This window comes from Ictidomys tridecemlineatus, chromosome 5, assembly GCF_052094955.1.
Source record: "Ictidomys tridecemlineatus isolate mIctTri1 chromosome 5, mIctTri1.hap1, whole genome shotgun sequence".
NCBI classification, from domain to species: Eukaryota; Metazoa; Chordata; class Mammalia; order Rodentia; family Sciuridae; genus Ictidomys; species Ictidomys tridecemlineatus.
The window spans coordinates 131,410,735-131,433,961 of record NC_135481.1 but is presented as its reverse complement, the minus strand read 5'-3'; the positions used below and the strand labels follow the sequence as shown (position 1 = coordinate 131,433,961).

At 42.1% G+C, this 23,227-nt stretch overlaps 1 protein-coding gene across 1 annotated transcript in view; it reads left to right on the top strand.

Moving 5' to 3' along the window:
- Positions 1-1,244: 1,244 nt before the first annotated feature.
- Positions 1,245-23,227, top strand: part of Ctxnd1 (cortexin domain containing 1) — a 43,480-nt gene continuing 21,497 nt past the window's right edge. The window contains exon 1 of the mRNA XM_078051081.1: positions 1,245-1,786. The gene's annotated coding sequence lies outside the window, so the exon portion shown is untranslated. The remainder of the gene's footprint in view (positions 1,787-23,227) is intronic.

Sequence of the window (23,227 nt, the reverse complement as noted above, 5' to 3'; positions counted from 1 at the left end):
GTGCCAATGGTGAGCTGTTCTAATTACTGCTGCTCTGTGCCAGAGCAAACAAGGCTATGCACAGGATGCATGGATTCTGTAGGCATAATGCCTGTGTCCAATCCCCAGTCCCCACTTTTGCCTGTGTGAAATTGAGTGTGATACCTATTCTACTGGCCTTTCATTTCCTACACTAAAGTGCCAGCAATATCATCTGTGTCACAGGGTTGTAGTGATAAATGATAAACACATTGATAAATGATACATGTAAAGCATTAAACATTAAGCACTCAGCCAATGTGGCTTTTATTTATAAATCATGTGTGCATGCATGACTTCTTTTATATGCCCAATAGGACTAGTTTCCCTTATAATCTTTATTAACATTTTATTTACTTTCTTTTTTTTTTTCTTTCTAAAGAGACTGGGAATCATTGAGGTAAAAAGAAAATTCTACTTGTAATTTGGTGAAGATTACATTGAAGAGGGCTTGTTAGGATCACAATATTTACTTCTTGTCCTAGAATAAGTTTTGCGTCTTAATAATTGAGTCAGATCTCCTTTAGTCCTCTGGTACAGAGTAGATCCATCTATCTATCTATCTATCTATCTATCTATCTATCTATCTATCTATCTATTTATTTTTACAGAACATATTTCCTGGTAAGTTTATATTCCTAGTTATGAATGTTTTTGCTATTAGTGAGAATGGGATTTGGCATTCACATTTCTCACTGGTGAATAAGTGTACAAGAACACTGTTAATTTGTTAAGTTTATTTTACAACCTGCCAATTTATTGGAAAATCGATTTCACTCGATGTTCAGTTTGGATTCTCCAACCAGACAACTACCTCTGCTGAAAACAGCAGTAATTTTCCTCCTGCTTTCCAATTCAAAAACTGAAAAATATATATATATATTAAAAAGGCACAACTTCATTAGTTTTACACGTGATTTCCTTCTTATGTCTGGTTGCCTTGATCAGACTTTCTTTCGCTTGAGCTTCCTCTAACTTTAATGGAAACGTTTGTCTTGCTATTAAGCATAATGCAGGCATTAAGTTGGGTTTTATGGTCCGCCCCCGTCCCCCCACCCCCACCCCTTTGTTTTTGTTTTTCACTGTAAAAGGAGTCTCTGAAGAGAACGCATTTGAAGAACATCTCAGAATAAACCAGATTGGCTCTTGGGCCCACTCCTCGCGCTGGCAAAGCTCCACCCCGGGGGCCGAAGTTTCTCCCTCCGTTTCCGCTTGAACAGCGTCCAGCTGCCTCGCTTTTAAAATGCCAGGGCGGCAGCGGCTCCGCTTAGAGCACCCTCTCGGCGGCTGGCCCGGGCTCGCCCGCGCCACCGGGGCGCTGACTCAGCCGCAGCCCGGCCGCTGCCTACTCAGCCGGGCCTGGGGCTCGCTGTCGCCCCGGCCCCACGCCCGGCGTCCCCAGCGCAGGAAAGCGCTGCAGCGAAGGAACCGCGGTAGTCCCGGGCTTGGCGCTGGCCCGGCCGCGGCTCCGCTAGCGCTCGGGATGGGCCTGGCCGAATAGGGAGCATCCCAGGAGGATCCCGGGACTTGCCGCCGCGGCGCCTCCGGGGCTGGAGCGCAGGATCTTCGGCGCTGCGAGAGCTTCGCGCGGGTCCCCGCAGCCGAGTGAGCCCGCTGGCCACAGGCAGAGGAACTGTTAGCTGAAGTCGGGCGGAGAAGCGCCACAGCTGCGAGGAGAGCCGCGTGGACACCTGAGGCCCGGACTCTCCCCTCAGCGGCACTGCGCCCTGGGGCTTCTCTGTTGGCCGGGATCAGACCTACGTGGCAGGTAACAGCAGCCCTTGGGCTGCCTCAATGGGAACCACGCATGGGCCCGTTTTGCAGCAACCGTTTAGGCTACGGGTTCGGGTCTAAATCCTGGGAGAGTGCATGCTATGTTCAGGCACCACCATCGCTGTGCTGAGCCATTATCTCCCAATTTGGGAGATTCTTGGTCTCTCTACCCCTGGGGATTTTGGGTAGTGTGAATTGAAACTGAATCAAAGTTAGAATTTTTTCTCCTCAAGTTCAGCGCTTAAATTTCAGTTTCCTCTTGTGGCTGACAGTAACATAGAACAGATTTTTCTAAGCATAGTTGATGAAGGTCATAATTGATGTAACTTCTGGGAAAAGTTATGTTGGTGGCAGTCTTTCTAAAGAAATGGCAAGTCTGATCTGCTGCGAAAAGCCTAATCCAATGTTTTATACATATTTGTGTGTGTGTGTGTGTGTGTGTGCGCGCGCGCACACACACACACACACACACACACACACACACACACACAATTTTATGTCCCCCCATCAGTGGAGAAGTGAAAATGCTTCTGGGGAATGTATTATGGATCTGATCATTGGGGTTTTTATTGCCCACAGGGGAAGTTCTGGAAAAGGAAATGTCAGAAAGTCCAAGGTGATGCATTTTGTCACTAGATGCACAATAGTGTCACAATGGCCTATCTCCTGGGGTGGGAGAAGAGTCCCATCATAACCTTCCTGCTGGCCTTCCTAGACAGGTTCCATTCTGACCCCATCTGCATTGGCTGAAAGGTTCTCAGTCATCCTCTGGATTTACCCGAGAGGACTAGAGCCTTTGGCTGGACACTATGATGCAGTCTCACTACTTCGCATCAAATATGTATTCAATGAATTAAGGGGTTTAATGCTAGAGGCTCTGGGACTGGAGTCTTGTATTTCCTCACTTTCATGAAGCCACTTTTTGATCTTTGTGGACCTACAAAGTAGGTTTAGGATGTCATAAAGCCAAACATTCAAGGATTTAGATGTAATTTATAAGCTGAATTTTGATTAAAGCTACATTTTCAGGGATGGTTTAGCATGGGGTATGTATCAGCTTTGAGGATGCATTAGTGGGAATAATGTGCAAGCAAAACCTTACTTCCTTAGGAGAACTTCTGAATCAAATGGCTTTATCTTTATTAAAAGGAAAAATTGTAAGTAAGCTATTCATTTATTTATGTAATCTTTGCATTAATATACTCTTGTTCCAATTAATTTCTTAATCACTTTTTCCAGAAATACTTTTTATTATTTCTGAATGAAACATAAGTTATGAATACAGGAATTCAAATAAGTGTGAAATATTACAGCAAATTTCTAGGTGTTAAATTTTTCAGGTGTAAATTTAAAATAAACAAGGTTATGAGGGAAATGATTTTAAAAAATCTAAAATTTGATAAGCCTAAAAAGTAACTAGAAGTTCAGTGACTACTTATAAGTGTCATTTAGAGAACTGTGTATTTTTCTAGTTTATTTTCTTACTGGGTTAATGAAAGAGCAGCCATTCTGAATATACGTTCATGTTAGTTAATCTTTCTTTGACAAATATTTACACTACCAGGACACACTGCTACAGCAAAGACTCAAAATTTGTAGCCCTGAGATTGTTCATGTATACTATTGTTAAGTTTGTAAGCCTTAAATGAAAGATAAAACGATATGAAGGAAAATGCCCTTAAATTATCCTGTTTGGCCACAATAGAAAGAAAAATGTTTATGAAATTGATGAGGTTCCAAATCTCTGAGATTAATGCTTCTAATAAGTTCAAATGTAGAGGAAGACCATAATGGCTCTGAATTTTGGCATTGAAGGCTATGGAATTGGTCCATGTCTGGGGATTTTTTAAGTAACTGAAGTTCATTATTAAAAGTGACATTTTTGAATATTTGAATTACTTTGGAAGGAAATATTCCTAAAGTGTACGATTTGGCTCCTGTCATTAGAGAGTTGGCTAATGGGGATTTGTGTGCTTCTTGCCAGCTCAGAATCAGCACTGAGGAAATCAGTTATCCTGTGTACATAGGAGAGCAAGAATTCAGTGTCTGTCAGATAGATCCATGCTTAGTCCTGGCTCTGCCACTAGTCAGATGGACGTAAACTAGTTGCCTTTTTGATTTTCAGTTCTCTTATTTATGAAGTCCCACTATAATCAATACTAAGTCAGTTCTGTTTATTAAGCACCTAATTGTAGACCAAGCATTTTAAATATGATATCATTCAATTCTTAGAATAACACCCCTCCCCCTTCCATTTTTCTGACAGGGAAACTCGTGATCAGAGAAGTGTTCTGAGTTTCCTAAGGTTAATTGAGAGTAGGAAAAAAACTGTGTTCCAAACTGGATATTTGATTTAGAAGCTTACATTCTTCTCTTCTGTGTTGTACTTATTGTATGAGATTGCTTAAAGGAAAAAAAAAACTTTGATACAGAGTCAGCACTAAAAAAAAAATGTAGCTTTACTTAATTATGGCTACCAGTTTCATATTTTGAAGATTAAATTGAGATAATTTAATCTTTGAGCCTAGGGAGTGGCTGCTTTGTGAATGGTCATGACTGCACTGGTTATCTCCTGCAAGGTCCTAGAATCTGCCCTAAGACTCAGTTTCCATGTTTATAAACTTAGGGCAATATTGCCTTCCTGGTTGTATGGATGCAGGAATTGTAGTTGATGATGCATGTGAATGAGCCAGACTAGCATGGAGCATGTGCTTTTCAAACATAGTTCTTGCCAACAATTCCCTCCCATAGTTTGCTCCTGTCATTTTCCCATGGACTCCAATGCTCAATAGATTTCCTCCATGTGTCCTTGAATGCATGCCTCTGTGGCTGGATATTCCTGGAAGGGTCACCACTGAGTCCCCTTGGCTGTGATGTTTCAAGCTCTTCCAGGTGAAGCCCTTCTGAGAAACTCATTCTAAGAGAAATTTGGGAAGACAAAAGTCAGTGATGGGAAGAGATTAGGCTGGGACACTTCATTCCAGAATCCCCAGCCCACTGTTTACCTCTAGAGCCAGACACTTCTAAGAGGCCTTCGTAGCACAGAGTGGCTTCCACATAAATGGGCATCCTCCACTGTACCTATAAGCTTTGGCATCAAGGTCCTTTATGGTGTCCAGCCTGGTTGGTGGTCCAGGAATGCATTGCCTCTCACTCAAGGTCTAGACTAGAAGCACAGCAAATGTTTCCCTGGTCTTCTCCTTAGCGCCCACCCTATAATCCTGACCCTTGAGATTATTCTAGGATTAAAAAAATCTGTTATTTTATTTTTAATTGACTTATAACAATTACACATATTTATGGTGTGGAACTTTAAGGTTTTACACTCATGTAGCAAGGACAGGTTCAGACAGAGGAATGAAAAGAAAGACCATTCTCCACTTAGACTTGAGCTTCTCCTAGTGACAGAAAATGTGACCCTGGGGTCTCAGGAAATGTCCTCAAGCTACATATTTTGTATTCAATATAGAGTTTATCCTCTGTCCTTATGAGGATTTTGTATCCTTCTCTAGTCCTTCAGAATCCCAAGGATTTCAAAATAGTCCATCTATACCCTTGATGCATGTGAATGAGCTAGACTAGCTGGAGCATGTGCTTTTCAAACATGGTATGGACCCTGATTGCCTCTCAAGGTTGGATCAGGGTCAGGAAGGCAGGGATTGTTCTGTCACCCCTGCAAACCAGGCTAGGGTAGACACAGGTGATTATAAGAATAGTGTTCTTTCTATAGATGTGAATTTTCATGCTTGGGTGGCCATGATGAGTTGACTAGAGGTGGCAGGCATTATGACACCCATTTTTCATCCAGAGGTTGATAGCTAACAAGTGACCTGATACCACATGGCCTTAGTGGTCATAACTTGCGTCCTCTGGTTACACAGACACCTTTGTGGCTCAGGTGGAGCTCCCTGTGTTTTAAGAGTCCTTAAATAGAAGGCACATGTTTGTGGGCTAGGATTGAAGCTCAGTGGAAGGCGCTTGCCTAGCATGTATGAGGCACTGGGTTTGATCCTCAGCACCACATACAATAAATAAATAAAGTAAAGGTATTGTGTCCATCTACAACAAAACTAATGATAATTAAAAAAACAAAAAAACAACAAAAAAAAAGAAGGCAGATGCTTGTCATGCCTCCTTCTCCTACCCAAAGCAGATATTACTATTTGGTTATGATACTCTTTCCTACCAAACTACAATGTGGACTGAAGTTGGCTTAGGAAACAGTATCTATGTGGGTACTGTAGATGATGGGAAGATTAAGAAGTTTTAAGTCAGTTTAGTAATGTGGTGGCAAAATTATTCAGTGTTCACTCTTCTTTCCTAACCTCCTCACCCTCTCCCCCTGTGCCTCCTAAGAGCAAAAAGGGCAGTTATAAAAACTATTTCTGTGTAGCTAAGCATGCTCAAGATTCCTCCAGGCAGACATAGGACCTCTAGCTTGTTCAATGCACTGCTTAAAGGCCTGAGAGAATGTGTCTGTGCCCTCCTCAGTTTGTCTGCATTAACTTAGAAGTGACTTGCATTGTTGAATATTAGGCAGAGACTTGAGTTCATTGGTTCATTTGCATCTGAGAGGGCACAGACCAGGCTGGCTCAACAGTGACACCCCCATGCATCATAATAGCCAGAGTACCAGGTACCTGGAGGGTAGGGGTAGACTTGCCATCTAAATCTTCATCAAGAGTATTACTGCATAGCTTCCAAGATGGCTCTCCTCTTGGAAAATAGTCCATCACTCCTCTTTTTAAGTGATATATCAGAGGGCCCAAATTACTTGACAAATTGACATTCTGAAATCAACTCCCAGGAAGTGAAGTTGGTTCCATTGGCATCAATGCTATGCTCAAATTGTTCACGGTCAAAACCTGTGTTCCCCTTCTTCATGCTCTAGTTATAATAGTAGCATGTTCATTCTCAGCTTCTGCAAAAGCATCAAAGAAAGTTGCTACTTTTAGCAAGTGGAGCCGTGAAAATCCTGCTTTCCCCAGCAGCCACATATCCAAGTGAACAAGGACATTATTGCTAATCAATATATATGCCCAGTGAAATCTAACTCTTAAAATACATCTTTATGCTCAGCAATTTCTCCAACTTGAGATTTTCCCTTAAAAAAATAACAAGTTTGTATGTTAGTGTGGGGGAGGTTGTTTTGAATGGAAGAGTCACCTTAATCACCATCTTCAACTGAATTCCTCCTTTTCCATTCTCCCCACCCTCAGTCAGCCTTTTGTTCTTCAATTCATAGGAGGTATCCCTACCATACTGCCAATCAGTGGGACTTTTGCTTCCTCTGGAAACCAGCACTCAAGGTCTTTTAATTTAACCTTTCTACTCCTTCCCAAAGGCAAAAGTCACCCCTCTTAGGACACCTAGAAATTCAGGTGGGAGTTGAGGGACAATGTAAGTAAAGAGCTTTCTGTATATGCAGTGTTGCTAAGATGGATCAAATGGGGAAAGGAGTGACCTAGTAATCAGTACCTTTGCTGGTTGTACTCACCTATCAGACAGCCTTGGAGATAATCCTCCCTGGGGAAACACAGGACCCTCCATTGTTCGATTTCCTAATCGGGCTTCAAATTTTACCACTTCCAGTTTGGTGACCACAGACATCATCCTGGCTGCTGAGTCACCATTTTCTCATAGGTAAAACAGAGTTAGGAATACTGACCTCCTAAATTTTAGAGGGAGATCACAGAGGAGAAAATGTGAAATTAAAGAGTCCATAGTTGTTATACAGCAGGCCTGGGGTGATTCATGTGGACTGATCTGGCCGTGGGAACATGTCTTACAGAGTAAGAAGGCAGAAGAGATGCTCAAAGAATCACTTGGGAGATTGTATGCAGATTCAGGGCCCTTATCCTGAACCCCTAAACCAGAACTTCCTGGCACTTACAATGCATGTTTTAAACACTGACAATGCATGTTTTAAATACTCTGTGAGAAATTATTATATTTTGTTTTGTTTTTTAAAATATTTATTTACTTGTAGATGAAAACACAGTATATTTATTTCTGCATGGTGCTGAGGCTCGAACCCAGTGCCTCACACATGCAAGGCAAGCGCTTTACCACTGAGCCACAGCCCCAGCCCCTCTGTGAGAGATTATTAATCATAAAATGTAGAGTTTGAACTCTGAGAGTCACTAACTAATCTTGGCCAGATTAACAGTTTGCACACTTACTTGACAAACTCTTAATCTTCTAAAATCCACAGCTCATTGTGTCTGGACAAAAAATTACTCACAGTCCACCCTTTCTAAATGTAGCGTTGCATATGTACTTCCACAGTGGGCTTCCCACGGGACATTTCTTAATTTCCTGCTTTCAACAAACATCAGGATGTGGTGGGCTGGCAGCACTGCCTAAAGCCGAAGCTTCCCTGTCCTGCTGACCTGCTGACCTGCTCCCAATCTGCATTGCTCCAGCTGTGGAAAATCACAGAAGAGCAAACAGCAGAGCCCAGATCTGGAGAGAAACAACTGTGCTTATAGACCTGATGCCACTGTATCTTTGAACTATTACTCCTACAAGAAGATCCTGAGTTGCTTCAGTTTCAATCTTGTTAGTAGAAAAAATTCTTTGCTCAGCTTTAGTTGCTTCATGGTAGATTTTTTTGGGGGTTCATTTTTAAATAAAGTGAACTTTGGAATTATAATTTGCCTTTTTGGAGAACAAAGATTTTAATAGCTTAATAGCTAAGTCCTTTGGATTCAAAGCAGGATAAGTTTTCTGTTGATTTTTAAGCATTTGTTCTGGAAAAAGCATTTTTCTGCTTATACAAGTTATAGATATATTACGTGGAAGCTTCAGAAAATTCTGGAAAATATAAAAAAGGAAATAACAGCTATTTATGATCTCAGACACATAGCTATTCTTTAGTACCTCCTGCAGTTTTGCTTTCCTCTGTGTAAATTTTTGGTGTTGTTTTGTTTATTATTGTATTTTGACAAAATTGGAGCCTGTGAGAATGAAGTGCACTAAGTTGTAGTCATGACCACTGGCGACTCTTTGTGTGTGCATGTGTGCAGTGAGGCCAGATCAGGAGATCTTGGAGACAGTAGAGTTTGTAAGATCCTTAAACCATAGGCAGGATCAGGCAATAGAAGTAGGCATGAGGTATTGCAGGGGGACAGAGAGGTGACAGAAGGAAGCTGAGGTGGCAAGGACAGAGCCTCAGAGTAGTTCTAATACATGTCCATAAATTCCTTGACAGTCACCCCAAACTACTGATGGAGTCCATGCCCTCCCCCATTGAAACTGGTTGGATGTTTGTAGCTGCTGTGATGGATAAAAGGGGATGGAAATGATGCTGCATTGGCTCCTGGAACTGAGGTAGATGAGACCACAGAGCTTCTGCTAGTCTTTCTTTGGATGCTCCCTCTTTGACCTTTTATCCACCATGACAGGAATTGGCTGTTCTGGAGCCCCACTTGTGGAGAGACCATATGGAGACAGTGAAGCCTGAGAAGGAATCTCAGCTACCCCAGGCCCAGCTGTATGTTTCCTCACCTTGGCACCAGTATGAGTGAAGGGGCCTTCCTGAGAACCCCAGCTCCAACCACCCTGTACATGGTAGAATTCCATTCCAAGACTGCCCAGGAGAATCCAGTCACCCCCAGATTCATGAGCAAAAGAAATGATTGTTACTAGTTTGAAATAAAACAAGAATAGCTAGTTTGAGAAAAAAAAAATTTTACCTTAGTCTTGAGATAAGCACAAGATTGCCAAGGGCAACATACTTTGTGAGGTGGGTTGGGGACAGAGTGGAGAGGCCTTGATGCCCATAACATTGAGGGTTGTCAGAGGCCTCACTTGCTAAGCTACCAGCCCCTGCCTATAGAGAGATGGCCAAGAATGGCTGACATGTGATTACCAGCTCTGTGCAGGCACTTTTCTCGGTGGTCCACATGACATTATGCCTCCAGTTCTGAGTCTCTGGGGCTAAAACTCTGGTCATTGCTCCTATTCTATCCAGAAGTCTGAGACAGGATAGTTGAAAGCATTCACCCAAGTTGCCTTGCTAATAAGTGGAATTGGGGCTGGTATTCAAAACCCAAAGACTGGCTCTGTCCCTATTTTCAACACTTACATGTGGTACACAGATGAGATTATGTACCTGAGAACATTTATACTGTGTGAGATGCCTCACACTGTTAGGGGCTGAACTTACCCTTCTCAGAAGGAAAGATTCAGCCCATGGGGCTAGACAAAGTCATTGGCTAGACAAAGCCAATGACTGGACCTGCAGTATCAGCATCAACAGGAAACTTGTAAGAGAGAAATTCCTAGTCATTTAAATCTCCTTTGTACCAACTGCAGAGGGTAATGTCTCGGTCTGATTCACTAAAGCCACCTGGGTCCCATGTATCACCTCTTGGTGTGAGCCCATCTGCACTGACTCAGACAACATTTTCTTGGATCACCAACAAGGGTGATTCTTCATTGTCCTGAAATTGAGACCTCTTCATAAGCTGCACTCCTCCTGGGAGCATTTGATCTGGCTTTGTCTAGCCAATGACTTATCTGAGAAGAAGGTGGCTACTGGCCCAGCCTCCCACAACCAACCCTGCCTCAGGCTTTGCCTCCTGGTGGTTTGTTTTATCAAGAATACTAAAAAGATCATTACAGTTTCTGTTGATTTTGACACATCCTTTAACAATGTATCTCCTACTGTCCTAACTGTGGGGCTTTGTACATCCATTCTCATGTCTCATCTGTTCATTTGAATCTAGCTTGCTTGGTTCAGAGGAAAAAGGCATTAGCAGAGTCTGAATAGGATTGTTTTATGTTCAGCAGAAAACAAGCAGGCATTTTCAAGGACCCTAAGCAGAGGAAAGGTAATGAGTAATATGGCTGGATTGATCTTCCCACATCTTTGGTGACTAGGATCTGAGAAGAAAGTTTTCTGTGCTCAGTTGTGGAGATGCAGGAGAGGGGCAAGCCATGGGGGTGTCTGAGGCCAGGCACTATGGGGAACTCCAGTGGAGCCAGACTGCTCTTTGCCCTCTGGATGGCCAGGAGCAGTTTCCTCCAAAATCCATTACTCTCCTCCCAGGAGCTGGCAACACAGCTCTTTCCACTTATGCAAAATGCTCTTCCATATTGACTATACCATCTAAGCCATAAGCTCTAGAGATGGGGTTTTATTGCTCCACCAACATGAGAAGGGCACAGAGACTCAGGTGCTGCAGGGACTCACCTCCCTGGTGATTGGTGGACCAAGCCAGTGTGAGGTGCCAAGTCTGCAACTCTGTCCTTACCTCATCTTTCTGACTCTCAGTTGGAAGCATTATTTATCCATGGAGAGCAAGGAGAAAGGCAACTTTGGATCCGAATTTTGCAGGAAAGGAAGGAAGGAAGATGATGATGGCAACCAGTATGATTATTTTAATGTGTCACTACTTGCCTGGCCTAGAAAATAATTCTGGACTCTTGTATTGTAACTGTTGGGGCACTAGCATGTGGAGAATCTGCCTTGACAGGGTTCCACTACCCAAACCCCTCACCACTCATCCCCCAAGTGGCCAGCCATGCCTTACTTTCTAGGACTCTTAGAGCTTGGCTCAGAGAACATTCCAAGGTGACAACTGGCAAAGGGAATCCCCCAAGTAAGAAAATATCTTGATATCCATTGGAATAGCCACTGTCTCTAGTGTAGCTTACATTGTAATCCAGGCTTGGGGGATATAACTTGGGGAAATCTAACTTTGCCAATGTGAAATAGCTTATAGTAGCCCCCACAACTAGGCCACATAGGAGACTTTGGAGATCCCCAAAGTCAGACCTTGGTGGAAGTACTGACTGGTATCTGTTCTGTGTGGCAGGTTAAGGGAAACAGGCAGATGCCCTTCACATGGCTCCTTCTTGAGTGAGGAGGAGGTGGTGGTTCAAAGGAATCAGGAAACTGGCAGATGGGGGTGGCAGCTCATGTGGGCATAGGTCAATCCTTTTACAAGTCCAAGGCTCCTGCACTCTCCCAATTACAAAGTTTGCAGGCTCTAACTCATAGCCTGCTTCTTGAAAGCCACACATGTATGGAACAAAAACATCAAATGCTTATGGAGATCAGTCGGGTGACATAAATAATGATGAAGATTGGGTCTGAGTGATAGTGGAAAACCAGCTCCATGAGCAATCTAAAGAAGGCAGTGGCCACTCAGCTCCAGCTGCACAGTGCCATGCAGAAATCACAGTTGCAGGGTAGCCAGACTAATGAAGAAATTTATGTGAAAATTTTCAATGGCTAACTCTTTCAAGTAAGAACAATATTTAAAAAAATATTTTTGATAGTGCTAGGGATTGAACCCAGGTCTTTACACATGCTAGACAGATGCTGTACTCCTGGGCTACATCCTAGGTAGTCCTCAAAAGTAAACCTAAAGCCACCTGAAGCTCAAACATAGCATCTTTGCACAGATCAACTGAGGGCCACTGTTTTGTGACTTTTGATTTAGGTGTTCCCTAGACATTGAAAATGAGGTGTTGTTTGTGTAGATAAACTCGGAAATGGGGAACAAACTTGTCTCAAAAACAGCCATCAGGGGCACCCCAGTTTAGAAAAGAGACTGTTCAGAGCAGTTCTGGTTGAAGGGAGGCCAGATGGAGTCATAGCTTGGCTTCCTCTTCTTGCCACAAGGTGTTCTGACCCTGAGGTCTCTATGCTAAGTCTTCTAAATTAACTTTTTGCCCTGGCTCACAGAGTCCCCTGTGCACCAGGAGTTTCTGCAGATTTCAGAGATGCTGACTAGCCACCAAGTCCTGAGACTTGGGTGAAGGATACCTATCGTGCACTCATTTTAGACCAAAACACAGAATAACCATGATACAGGTCCAGATGTAGCCTCCTATTTCTTTAGGGTGCCCTTGAGTCTTCTCAACTTCCATAGCATATAACATAATAAATAAGCCTGTGAGCCTCTGTTTTCTCATCTGTAAAATAGGAATACTCATCCTTATCCTATCTACCTTACAAGGGTGATACTGGAATGAACAAGTGGGATATGGTCATGTTTCCAATGGTGAAACCAGGCAGAAGACAGGACTTATTATCGTTTTGCACATCTGTGTTCTCTACTTGTAGGAGGGTAAGAACTTGACCTTGGTATTTCTGCTCCTTCTTCCATAATCTGTACTAGACAGATTTCCAGGAGGTAGGCTTGGTCTTGTTGGATTTCTGAATGTCCTGATCATCAGGACTGACTGGTTCTGGCTATCAGTAGGTTATTATGATCACAGTGCTGTGGGTAGAAGAGGAGTGGGAAACAAACAACTCTGCTTCCAGAAAAGTACACCTAGCATTCATGTTGCCTGCTGTCTCTACAACCTGTTCAGTCCTCCCCACTGTGGGAAAGTGGGGCACACAGTGGGATTGCTGTCCCTACTGTGCATGGTCACTGAGCATCCTAGGACTCTTGGAGCTTGGCCCAGAGAACATTGGACCAGATAGAGGTGAGAGGTGAACAAGATCCTTGCCCTCACAGCTGTACAAGACCTTGCATGTCTGAGCATGTAAAGGGAATGTAGGTTCTCCAGGCAAAAAGATCTGTTGAACAGAGGCATGCATGTGGGAGGAGTCCATATTGTGTTTGAGATATTAGGTGATTGGAGAGTAATGTAGGAGAAAAGGGGGAGCAGGAGACAAGAAAGTAAAAGGAGGAGAAGGAGTGTGTGGGAGGGAAGAAAGGGGATTAGAGAAAAAGGAGAGGCAGATTCTTCTGCCTGTATGCCCACTATCTTAGGAGATATTGACTGTGGAAAATTGAAATGCTACCTGTTACCTTCCCCCATCCAAACCCCTTAGTCTCCAGAGTGGAGACATCTCTTAGTGGGAGGTCTCCAAAAGAGGCCCTGTGAGGCTCCTCCTACCCTGGGGAGGGTCCTAAGTTAGCGGTCATCCAGGGGGCTTGGCTGCCACTCCTGAATGTTCATCTCTGGCTCCATCTCTCACTTAGCAGCAGCTAGTAATGACCTCCATCTGTTTGTTTATAAAAGAGGGATAGCTTGGCTTCCCTCACAAGGCTGTGGTGGTAAGGTCCAATGAGGTGTGAAGCACACTGTGTTTTAAGGATCCAGTGAACAGCAGATAGTATTTGTTGTGTTTCAGCACTTTTTACACTGTAGAGCTAGTCTCGGTAGAACCTGTGTCCTCAGCAATTTCCTCTCAGGGTCTGGCATCAAGCAGGGTGAAAAGGTAAAGCAGTATGTCCTGGGAATTTTCTAGCCTTCAGAATATCCAGGTGCTTGGATTTGGATTTTTACTGCTTCCTGATTATATGAAAATTACGTCTCTTGTAATTTTCATAAGGACTGTGTAGTCTTTATTCATTGAATTTATTTTCACTTCAAGTGACATTTGCTACTGATTTTTATATCTAGTACAAAGTATCTCCAATAAACAGATACATTTTCAAGAGCTCTTATCAATGAATTGGGGAAACAAATCTTGTTCCCCTTAACAGATGTCTGGAAAGTTCTCAGAACTTTCAGAGGGGAGTCTTTATATAGAGAGACTTCCACTTTACACAGTGATTAAGAGCTGATTTCCATTGCTGAGAGCTGTTGGTGAGGGAGGTGGGGGAGTGTGTGTGGAGGGCAGAAAGGCAGCAGTAGGTTGAGTGTACTATTCAGTTGAACAAATGGTACAAACTTGTGAGTCAGTTTATTAGGGAAGCTGAGCCGTGTCCCCAGTGGGATGCCTGGCAGGATAGACAAGGAGAGTGGCTGTGATCCATTTTGTAGATGAACAAACTGAGCTTCAAAGGGGATAAGAGGTTGGCTCCATACCATCCAGTGTGGGCAAGGGGCCAAGGCACATACAAGCTTGTTGAGGAAAGGAAGGGAGTAGCAGAGTCAGGTAGTCATGGTAAGACAGCTGGAGGGGCTCTAGGTCTTGGATATGGAACTATACAGTGATGACTGTGGCCCCAGAGCCACATGCTGGAACTCCCCAGTGAAGATATTCAGTGTTATTTGGCCCTTAGGAAAGAGGTCAGGCCAAACATGGAAACTAGGACTTGATTTTTCTTGCAGCCTTCCAGAGTTTTGTTATGGCACTCCCAGTATGCCTGCTGTCCCTGTCAACCAAGTCTACAACTAGGTTATGCAAATGAGCATGATTTAGGGCAAACTGTTTCTGAGATGCCAGTCAAGGAGGCTAGCCTTCCTGGTCAGTGCTCTACCATGGGGCTGTGTGTACCATGGCCCTTGGATCTGGAGGACTCTTGTCCTGCATCCTTCCATAGCCTGCCTTATGATGTATTCTTGTGTACTGGGAGACAGTCTTGTTTCCTAGGCTTTTGAAGATCAGGCTTCCTATCAACTACCTGCTAAGCAGCTAAGGAGGGACCCCTGGACACCCTAACTGGAGGAACTCATGAGGCTGGTGCACTGGTTCTCCATCTGCTCAGTCAGGTTGGAAGGGCTGCCTTGCATCTTTCTAGCCAACTAGTACAGGAACCTCCTTCCCTAACTTCTTTGTAAACTTCAAGGGAAGATCAGCTAAGGGGCAGGGGAAGAATCCCAGTTGCAAGGCACAGAGAAGTTATGCAATATACCTCGAATCATACAACTACTAAGGGACAGAGCCATTGCTCTGCTTGGGGACTGACCCTCAGCCTACTGCTCTTTACTCCTCACTGTCACTGTCTCTTTGAAAAAAGCCATGGTCATGCAGCAGAGAATGGAACCTGGTCGGTTTGTGTTCAGAACTGGCTTGGATAATGAATGATGTCCTGTAGAAGCCTGGGGAGCAGGACACTGGACATGGCAGTTTTGATAAGGAGATATTTGACACAGGTGATTTCACATAGCTCTGTCAAAAGAAGCCTGGTATCAGAGGTTTTATTTCTACATACTGTGTATTATGCACAGCCCCATCTCACTCTGTTCATAATCCTACCTTTGCCCTGCTTCTTACTCTTTCCTGACCATAACCACTTTACTGATTTAGCACAGATTCATCACATTGCTTGAATAAAATAAGGCATGTTTAATGATTTGTCTACTAAATTTCATCCAAATTCCCCTGGTCTCAGAAGAGCAGCCTCTAAAATGTCAGGTTTCCATAATCAATTTCTGTCCCCAAGACATCCCTTGCCTCCCAGGAGGTTTATCAATGCATTAAATCAAGACAGCAAGGTTGCCTTTGTTTTCTAATTTCTGCATGCTGCCCTGCACTCAAGGACCCAATTCTCCAAAACAACATGATCATTTGCTGGTAAGGATCCAGGCTCAGTGACTTGCTCAAGGTCACTCAGCTTCTCCACAGCAGAATTTCTCTGTTTGCAGATTTCTCTGTTTATGGGCATGGAGGAGATAGGCAGGGGGGCCCTTAGGATTGTGACCCCTGAGCATTTGCTGAATCATGGATGACCTCTGTGGATTTCTGAGGACCATGGTGCCCAAGGGAGGCAGGGGTGGGTTAGATGGGGGATTGTCTGTCCTATAAACATCTTTGCAGATGTAAATGAATCTTGCAACTTGGATGCCTGCCTTTGAGGGGTCATTAATTTCAGGGAGATTAATTACTCCTGAGACAGCCAAATCAGTCACTTGCTGCTCATTGTAATCGGTCTGACTCATTGTGGGGGATATAGGTTTGTGTAGCTTCTCCCAGACTTTTTGTACCAAAAGGGTCCTAGCCTGTCATGGGCTGGTCCTGACCGGTAGATTGCAGCCCCAGACCTTTGAGCTCACTTTGGTCTGTGAGGAATGATCCTTGGGAGACCTAATCATTGTGGCATGTCCCTTTATTAGAAGAGACTCCAGGGATGGGTTGTGGGGAAGCCACCACACAGAACCAGGTAGTCCCACAGGATGGAGGATAGGAACATCCTATACTTCTGTAGCTTGACTGGGGAACCAGAAACCTATAGAGGGAAGGCATGAAAACACTACTATAAATATCAGCTAATATTTTTATTAGCTGTTTACTGTGGGTTATGTGTTATGCTAAGCACTTTGGACATATATTCTCATTTATTCTTCTCAGAGATACAATGAGCTGCATTGGAATATTATTATCCCCATTTTAAAGATAAGCACGAGACTTGAAGCCACACTGCTTTTTCGTTGTCGCGCTGCTTATTATATCCCAGGACACATCTGTTAATCACTGCAAATCCTGCCAGGATGCAGACTTTCTGCAAGTGCCTAATTTCTGTTTACTCTTGGAAAGGGCTTTGAGATTTTTTTCTTGTCCTGGTGGGACATGCTTACAAAGCATAAATACCTGAGTATATGTTTGAGAAGAGAAACTACCTGCTGATGCTTTGGGGAGGGAAAGGTTTTATTTTGAGGTGAGGTTGCAGACAGGGCAGCACAAGTTCAGAAGGCTTGTGTGTGAGGTCATGAGGATTTCAAGGGCTTCTGTGAGGGGCAACTGGAGAAGAGGTGTGTCAGGTTGCTAGGAGGATTCTCACTGCTTATCTAAGTTATTTGACTCAATTTCATGATTTGGAGGAAAAAAATATTTTTTTTAAAAAGAAATCCACTAGGAGCTCTTTGCCAGTGTTTAATAATGCACAAGGTAAATAAGGACCACAGATGAAATTACAATCAGATTAGAAATGCCAGATTGACTTCCTAAAAGTGTCTTTGGCCACTGGTCTGATCTAAGGTATTAGGTATCTCCAAACACATGAGATTTTGTCAGTGGTTTCTCTGTAATTGAAAGATGAAAAAGGAGTGTAGAAGCAAGGGGTTATCCTTTGGTCCAGCAGCTTTTCCCACACTTTGCACATTCTTGCTGCTACTGCCTAGGTCACACCCCATCATCTGTGCTTGTCATTCAGTGCTTGTCACAGTCAAGTCCCACTCTATTCCTATAGCCTTACCCTTCATACCCATCTTGTGTCTTTTTTTTCCCCTATCACAACTAGAGTCACTGTTAGTTTCTTTGACTTGATCCCATGGGGTACCCAGAGGCTTCTTACTACCCAGGTGCCTGAGACTTGGACACCTCTGTGATCCTGCTTAGCTAGAGAAAAACAGAAAGCCAATTGTTAATACTTAAACAACACTATGAATGGCAAACTTCTTCTGAAATATAAATTATTCACAAACAGTAGCTGCTATTCTCAACATATAGACTTTTCTCTTATTGCAAGATGGGAAATATTTTTACAATATTTTTCTTTTTCTTACTCCAGGGTGTATGACCTTGAGCCTAGATTGTCCTGGTGATGCTTGCCTGGAAGGAAATTAGAACATTACAGGAGGCATGCAGAAAGAAAGGCCATGGGGATAGTCAGTTCCTGATAATCAAAAATATGATTATGTAGCAGAATAATAGCCTTGCAGACCAGTCTCTTTTCTCCAGGATAAATTTTCCAAACTCCCCTATTTCCTTCTTTATTTAGCATATCACAAACCAATTTAGAGGAGTTGGTTCATAAATTTCTCCTGTGGTTTAGTGCCATGTTCATGTCCTTAAGCTGTATTCAGGAAGGAGAAGTTGATTCAGGGGAAATGAAATTAAAAAGGCAGGACAAAAATGGCAGAATGTATGATAAAAGAGAGAGAAAAGATGTCTTCCAATTTCTCTTCTAGTTAGACTTGGGGGGAACAAGGCACATGAGAAAAAGTGAAAGAACACTGAGGACTGGGTGGTGGGGTCTTGACCATTTGGGGCTGACAGAAAGCCATTTTGAAGACTTCCCATATGAGTCTGGGGTGAGGTAGAGCCAGAGAAGTTGTAATTAGACTGGATGAACTACATCAGCTATTGGGAATGGGAAGATAGCTACGAAATCTCTAAATGTTTGGAAATTAAGCAGCATCCTTTTAAATACCTATGAGTCAAAGAAGAAAGCAATTTGTATTAGAAAATATTTGAACTTGTGGGTTACAGCTAAAGCACTACTTAGAGGAATATTTATAGCTCAACATGCATATTTTAGAAGAGAAGGAGGGTCTAAAATCAATGTGTGTAAACTTCCTGCTCAGTGTAGTAGAAAAAGAATGACAAATTATATCCAAAGAAAATCAAATGAAGGAAATAATAAAGACAAGGGTAAACATTAATGAAATAGAAAGCAAAAATAGGACAAACTAAAGAGCTGATTATTTTCAAAGATCAATAAAACTGATAATCTGATAAAGGAGAAGAGGAGGAAGGAAAGAAATGCAAACACCAATATCAGAAATGTAAAAGAGGCATCACTATAGATTTGGCCAACATTTAAAAACAGAAAGTTTCCACTTGTTCATTTTAGGTATTTGGGTGAGAGTCATCACTTCAAAAATTTGGACATTTATATTTTTACACTTCTGTTGTGCCCTTGGAAACATGGTGCTGTGTCAGAATTGAACATCATACCAACGTTCTGATATTCAGAGAAAATATAATATTCCTATTTGACCTTTAACTGAAGTAATCTTTTTCCAAGTAGTTAATGCAGTTTAAATGTACACAGTTTAAATATCTAATTATATAGAAACAAGTTTGATGATTTAGATGAAAAGGACAGATTTCTTTAGAAACACAGGTTATTGAAAATAGTTGGTAGAGTGAGGTCTCTCTGGGTTTCTGTGTAGCCCCGAGGCCAGCACAGTGGCCCAGCACCTCATTATAGAATCTGGAGTGAGCTCTAGGGACACCAGGCTGGGTGGCAAAGAGGCAAGGGGATCAGAAGTTCTGGAGGTAGGGAAAGCTGGTGAGAATTCACATAAACCAAGGAACCAAAAGCCAAAGCTCCCTCAACACAAAAACTTAAAAGCAGAATTTTTAAGCAAATGACAACAGCAGCAGTAACAATAACAACAAGACTCCAGAGACCATGTGGACAAAGGCCACAGCACCCCAAGGGCATTTTCTCCTGGCTCATAACTCATATAGTCACAATCTCTTGAATCCAGACACACTCTCAGGGAAAGAGAAACCATGAGGAAAGTTTTACACTTTTTCTTAGAGAGCCTGGTTGCTTCCTGCAGGTACTGAAAATCATAAGATCATTGAATTGGAAGAAGTTCAAACTGTATTACATGCTTAGAAAAGGATTATTTCAGTTATTGTCCAAATAGAGATAGTACATTTTCTCTGAATGTCAAACTAGTATGAATGATGTCTAATTTTCACACATTGCCTTATTTCCAAGGGCACAGAGTATGATCTTCCGAAAAGGTAAAGTCATGAAAATCATAGAAATATATAAAGTGAGTCAGTGATAATGAATTCTTGAGTTCATTAGTGAGAAAACAGGTAACATGGAAAAGCTGGCACCATGGTCTGAATGTGTACCCCCCAAATTCATAGACTGAAACTGAATCTCCAGTATTAATAGTGGGGAATTTTTGGGAGGTGATTAGGTAATATGACAGAGCCACAGGGATGAGATTAGTGCTTTTATAAAAGAGACCCGAGGAAGCTGCCTTGTACCTTCCATGTAAGGACACATTGATAAGACACTTCCTATGAGCAATAGGCCTTCACCAGACTAAATCTGTGGGCTCTTTGATCATGGACTTCCTATTCTCCAGAACAGTGAGAAATATGCATTAGTTTTTTCAAGCCACCCAGTTTATGGTGTTTTTGTTATAGCAGCCCAAGCTAAGACAGCTAGTCAAAGAGAACCAGAGAAAGTGAATCTTTATAGTTGCTGAAAGAAAAGTTGCTTGAATAAAATTGCTAATTTACATATAGAATTTGTTTCTATCCCACAAGTAATGAAACTATAGCCTTCGGGTGATCTTTCCTACTATACAAAATTCCTCGCATTGTTATCAAGGCAAAAATCATCTGCATTTCTATCAGTATCCTGCAAATTATATTTATCTTTCAGAGTTGTTAAAAATTCAAATCAATAATAAGAAACAGATCAATCAAAAACACAGAGACATAGAGAATCAGATAACCTACAGTGAGCTGCTGATCAGACATGCCCAGCAAGACACAGAAAGGCCTGTAGGAATCCTTTCAGTCCATTTTTAAATCATGTCCAATTTTTCTTAATTAGTCTGTGAGCATGTGCTCATGTTTATAACATTTGGAGGTCATGAATATTTAAATAGTAGGAACTAAAAATCTTCATCCTTATCAATAAAGACATGGCCCCACTCCACAGAGGTGTTTAGAGATTGTCATCACACTTGCCAGCCCAGCAGGATACAATTTGCAATTATATTGCTGTAGATCTGGAAACAGAATTCATTTTTTAAAACCTTATGCAATGCTATTGACACAAGCATTCTCGAAAGACATTCTAGAAATTAATTAATTGATGTGGGCAATGCTTATAAAATTCCCAGAAAATACCTAACTAAGCCTTATTTATGTAAGATTGTAGGGCGCAAGTCCTTCAAATAATTCTGAACACCCCCAGGGGTCCTATGTCTCAGTGTTCTTGTCCCCCAAGTGCAAAACGTGTCCTCTTGCTCTCATTTGCTCCTCTGGCCTCACTTCAGTAAACAGACTTTCAGCCTGTGAAAGGAGAATTTTCATATTCAGCAAATTCCAGTCTGGATAGAACCTTTTTTTGAGAAAGAGAAATGTAACACAGAATTTTTAAAAAATCTGTAATGTATCTTTTGTATATTTTTCACCCAATCTTTATTATAGTCCACTCAAAGTGAACTCTATAACAAGGGTGCAAAGAAAAAGAATGGCTCATTTAGCTTTTGGGCTATCATACACCCTACTAGAATGTTTTTAGTCAAGTCAGTTTTTAGTCAAGTCAATTTCTGTGGAGAGCCAGAATACTAAGGAAAAACAGATGTTGTAGCATGTTTTATTTCCCATTAGACTGTAGAGATCATTGTTTCTTCCATTTCAAGGAAGGGTTGGTGCCCCCATTGTGGTGGCCAGGCCTAGGTAGAATAGAAGGAGAGTTTGACAAAAAGCAATATTCCTAGAAGCCTTTGGAAATTGAACTGTTATTATTAAGCCTTTCCCCAAATTTCCAATATGTCATGGACTGTACATGGTTTTAGTGCATGTGAAAAATACCCAGAATAGACAACATGTGACTCACACAAAAGTGGTCTGTGTCCTGTTTAAGGAGAGTCCATTAGCACACATTGAGATATCACCACAGTGTCAGATTGCTCTAAAAGTTTACTAATGCTTGCTTTCCAATGTGAACCGGTAACAACAGATGATGCACAATGTAAATGATCCAGAAAACCTGAAAACATTCCCTTCCAACCTGGACTGTGGGAAGGAGGGAGAAGACAGAGAAAGTCAAGTTATCAGGTGATAGGGTCTTGTTTCCCAGCTTCACACCAGTTTCAGAGTTATGCTAGAAGTTTTCAAAATACCCAGCTACACGTGAGAAGCTCAAGAACATGGACCAGGGACTGGGAATATAGCTCAGTGGTAGAACACTTGATTAGCATGCACAAGGCACTGGATTAAATCTTCAGTACCATAAAACAAACAAGCAAAAAGCAGAAGAACACGGGGGCAGTAGTTCCCTGGGAATAATAGAAGAAAAGCTTCAGAACTACACTTACTATATACCAGTTGCTTGCTTATTTTGTTTTTCTTCATAACTTTAAAGAAGAAGCTAGAATTCAAGAGCCAGAGGAAACACATAGGAAACGATGTATTTCACAAAATAGAAGTAAATTTTAAACAGCATCTGTTTGATTCAGTCAATAAAACCCAATAAACCATGATCTCAATGAATAAAATATGAAGACTAGACTAGTTAATAGGCAAAGGAGCAAAGAGATGAGGAGAAATCCTGTTCATTCAAAATGGTGATTAATTACTTATTTAGTGGGATATAGAAAAATATCCCTTTAAAATTATAAAAGAAATTTTAAAAAATAGGTGCAAAAGTCTGTACTGTTGCTAGAAGAAAAGGCAGGGTGTGTTGGGGAACTGAAAACTAACAGGAATTTCTGGAAGACATGAAAAAGATAGGATCAGACTGACAGTCAATGGCTGAATGAATGTTCCGCCCTCATGTCAAAGGCTGACCCCCATCAGGAGAAGAGTGGACAGTGTGCCCAATAGAGCAGCAGAAGATTCCAGGGTCAGGGGTCAGGTGTTTCATCAAGGGGAATCTGGAATACTCAGCTATAGAGGGAATAGAGAAATGGAAAAACTCTGATTTAAGAGGGTTCCTTCCAAACATGGAAGACTTGCCACTTGCCACAGGGTCATGTACATGAACTGGTTCCTAAATGAAGCAGAGGATATGCTCTGGAAGGCTCCTAACACCAGAGGGACATAGATAGATGGGGCCATCACAGCAAACGATGGGGAAGAGGACTCTTTTTTTTTTTTTTTTAAGGATGGCAGTATTTATTATCATATATTTTACATGGAGGAGACAAGTGGGATATACAGAGATTTAATATCTTATTCAAGGATAAGAGGACTCTTAAAAAGAAAAATGTCCTAATTGCTTTTCAACCTTCATTGGAATAGTTTCCTTACTTTCTGCTGAAATATATCTCCAACCTAACACAACTACTCCAAATCCTCAATAAC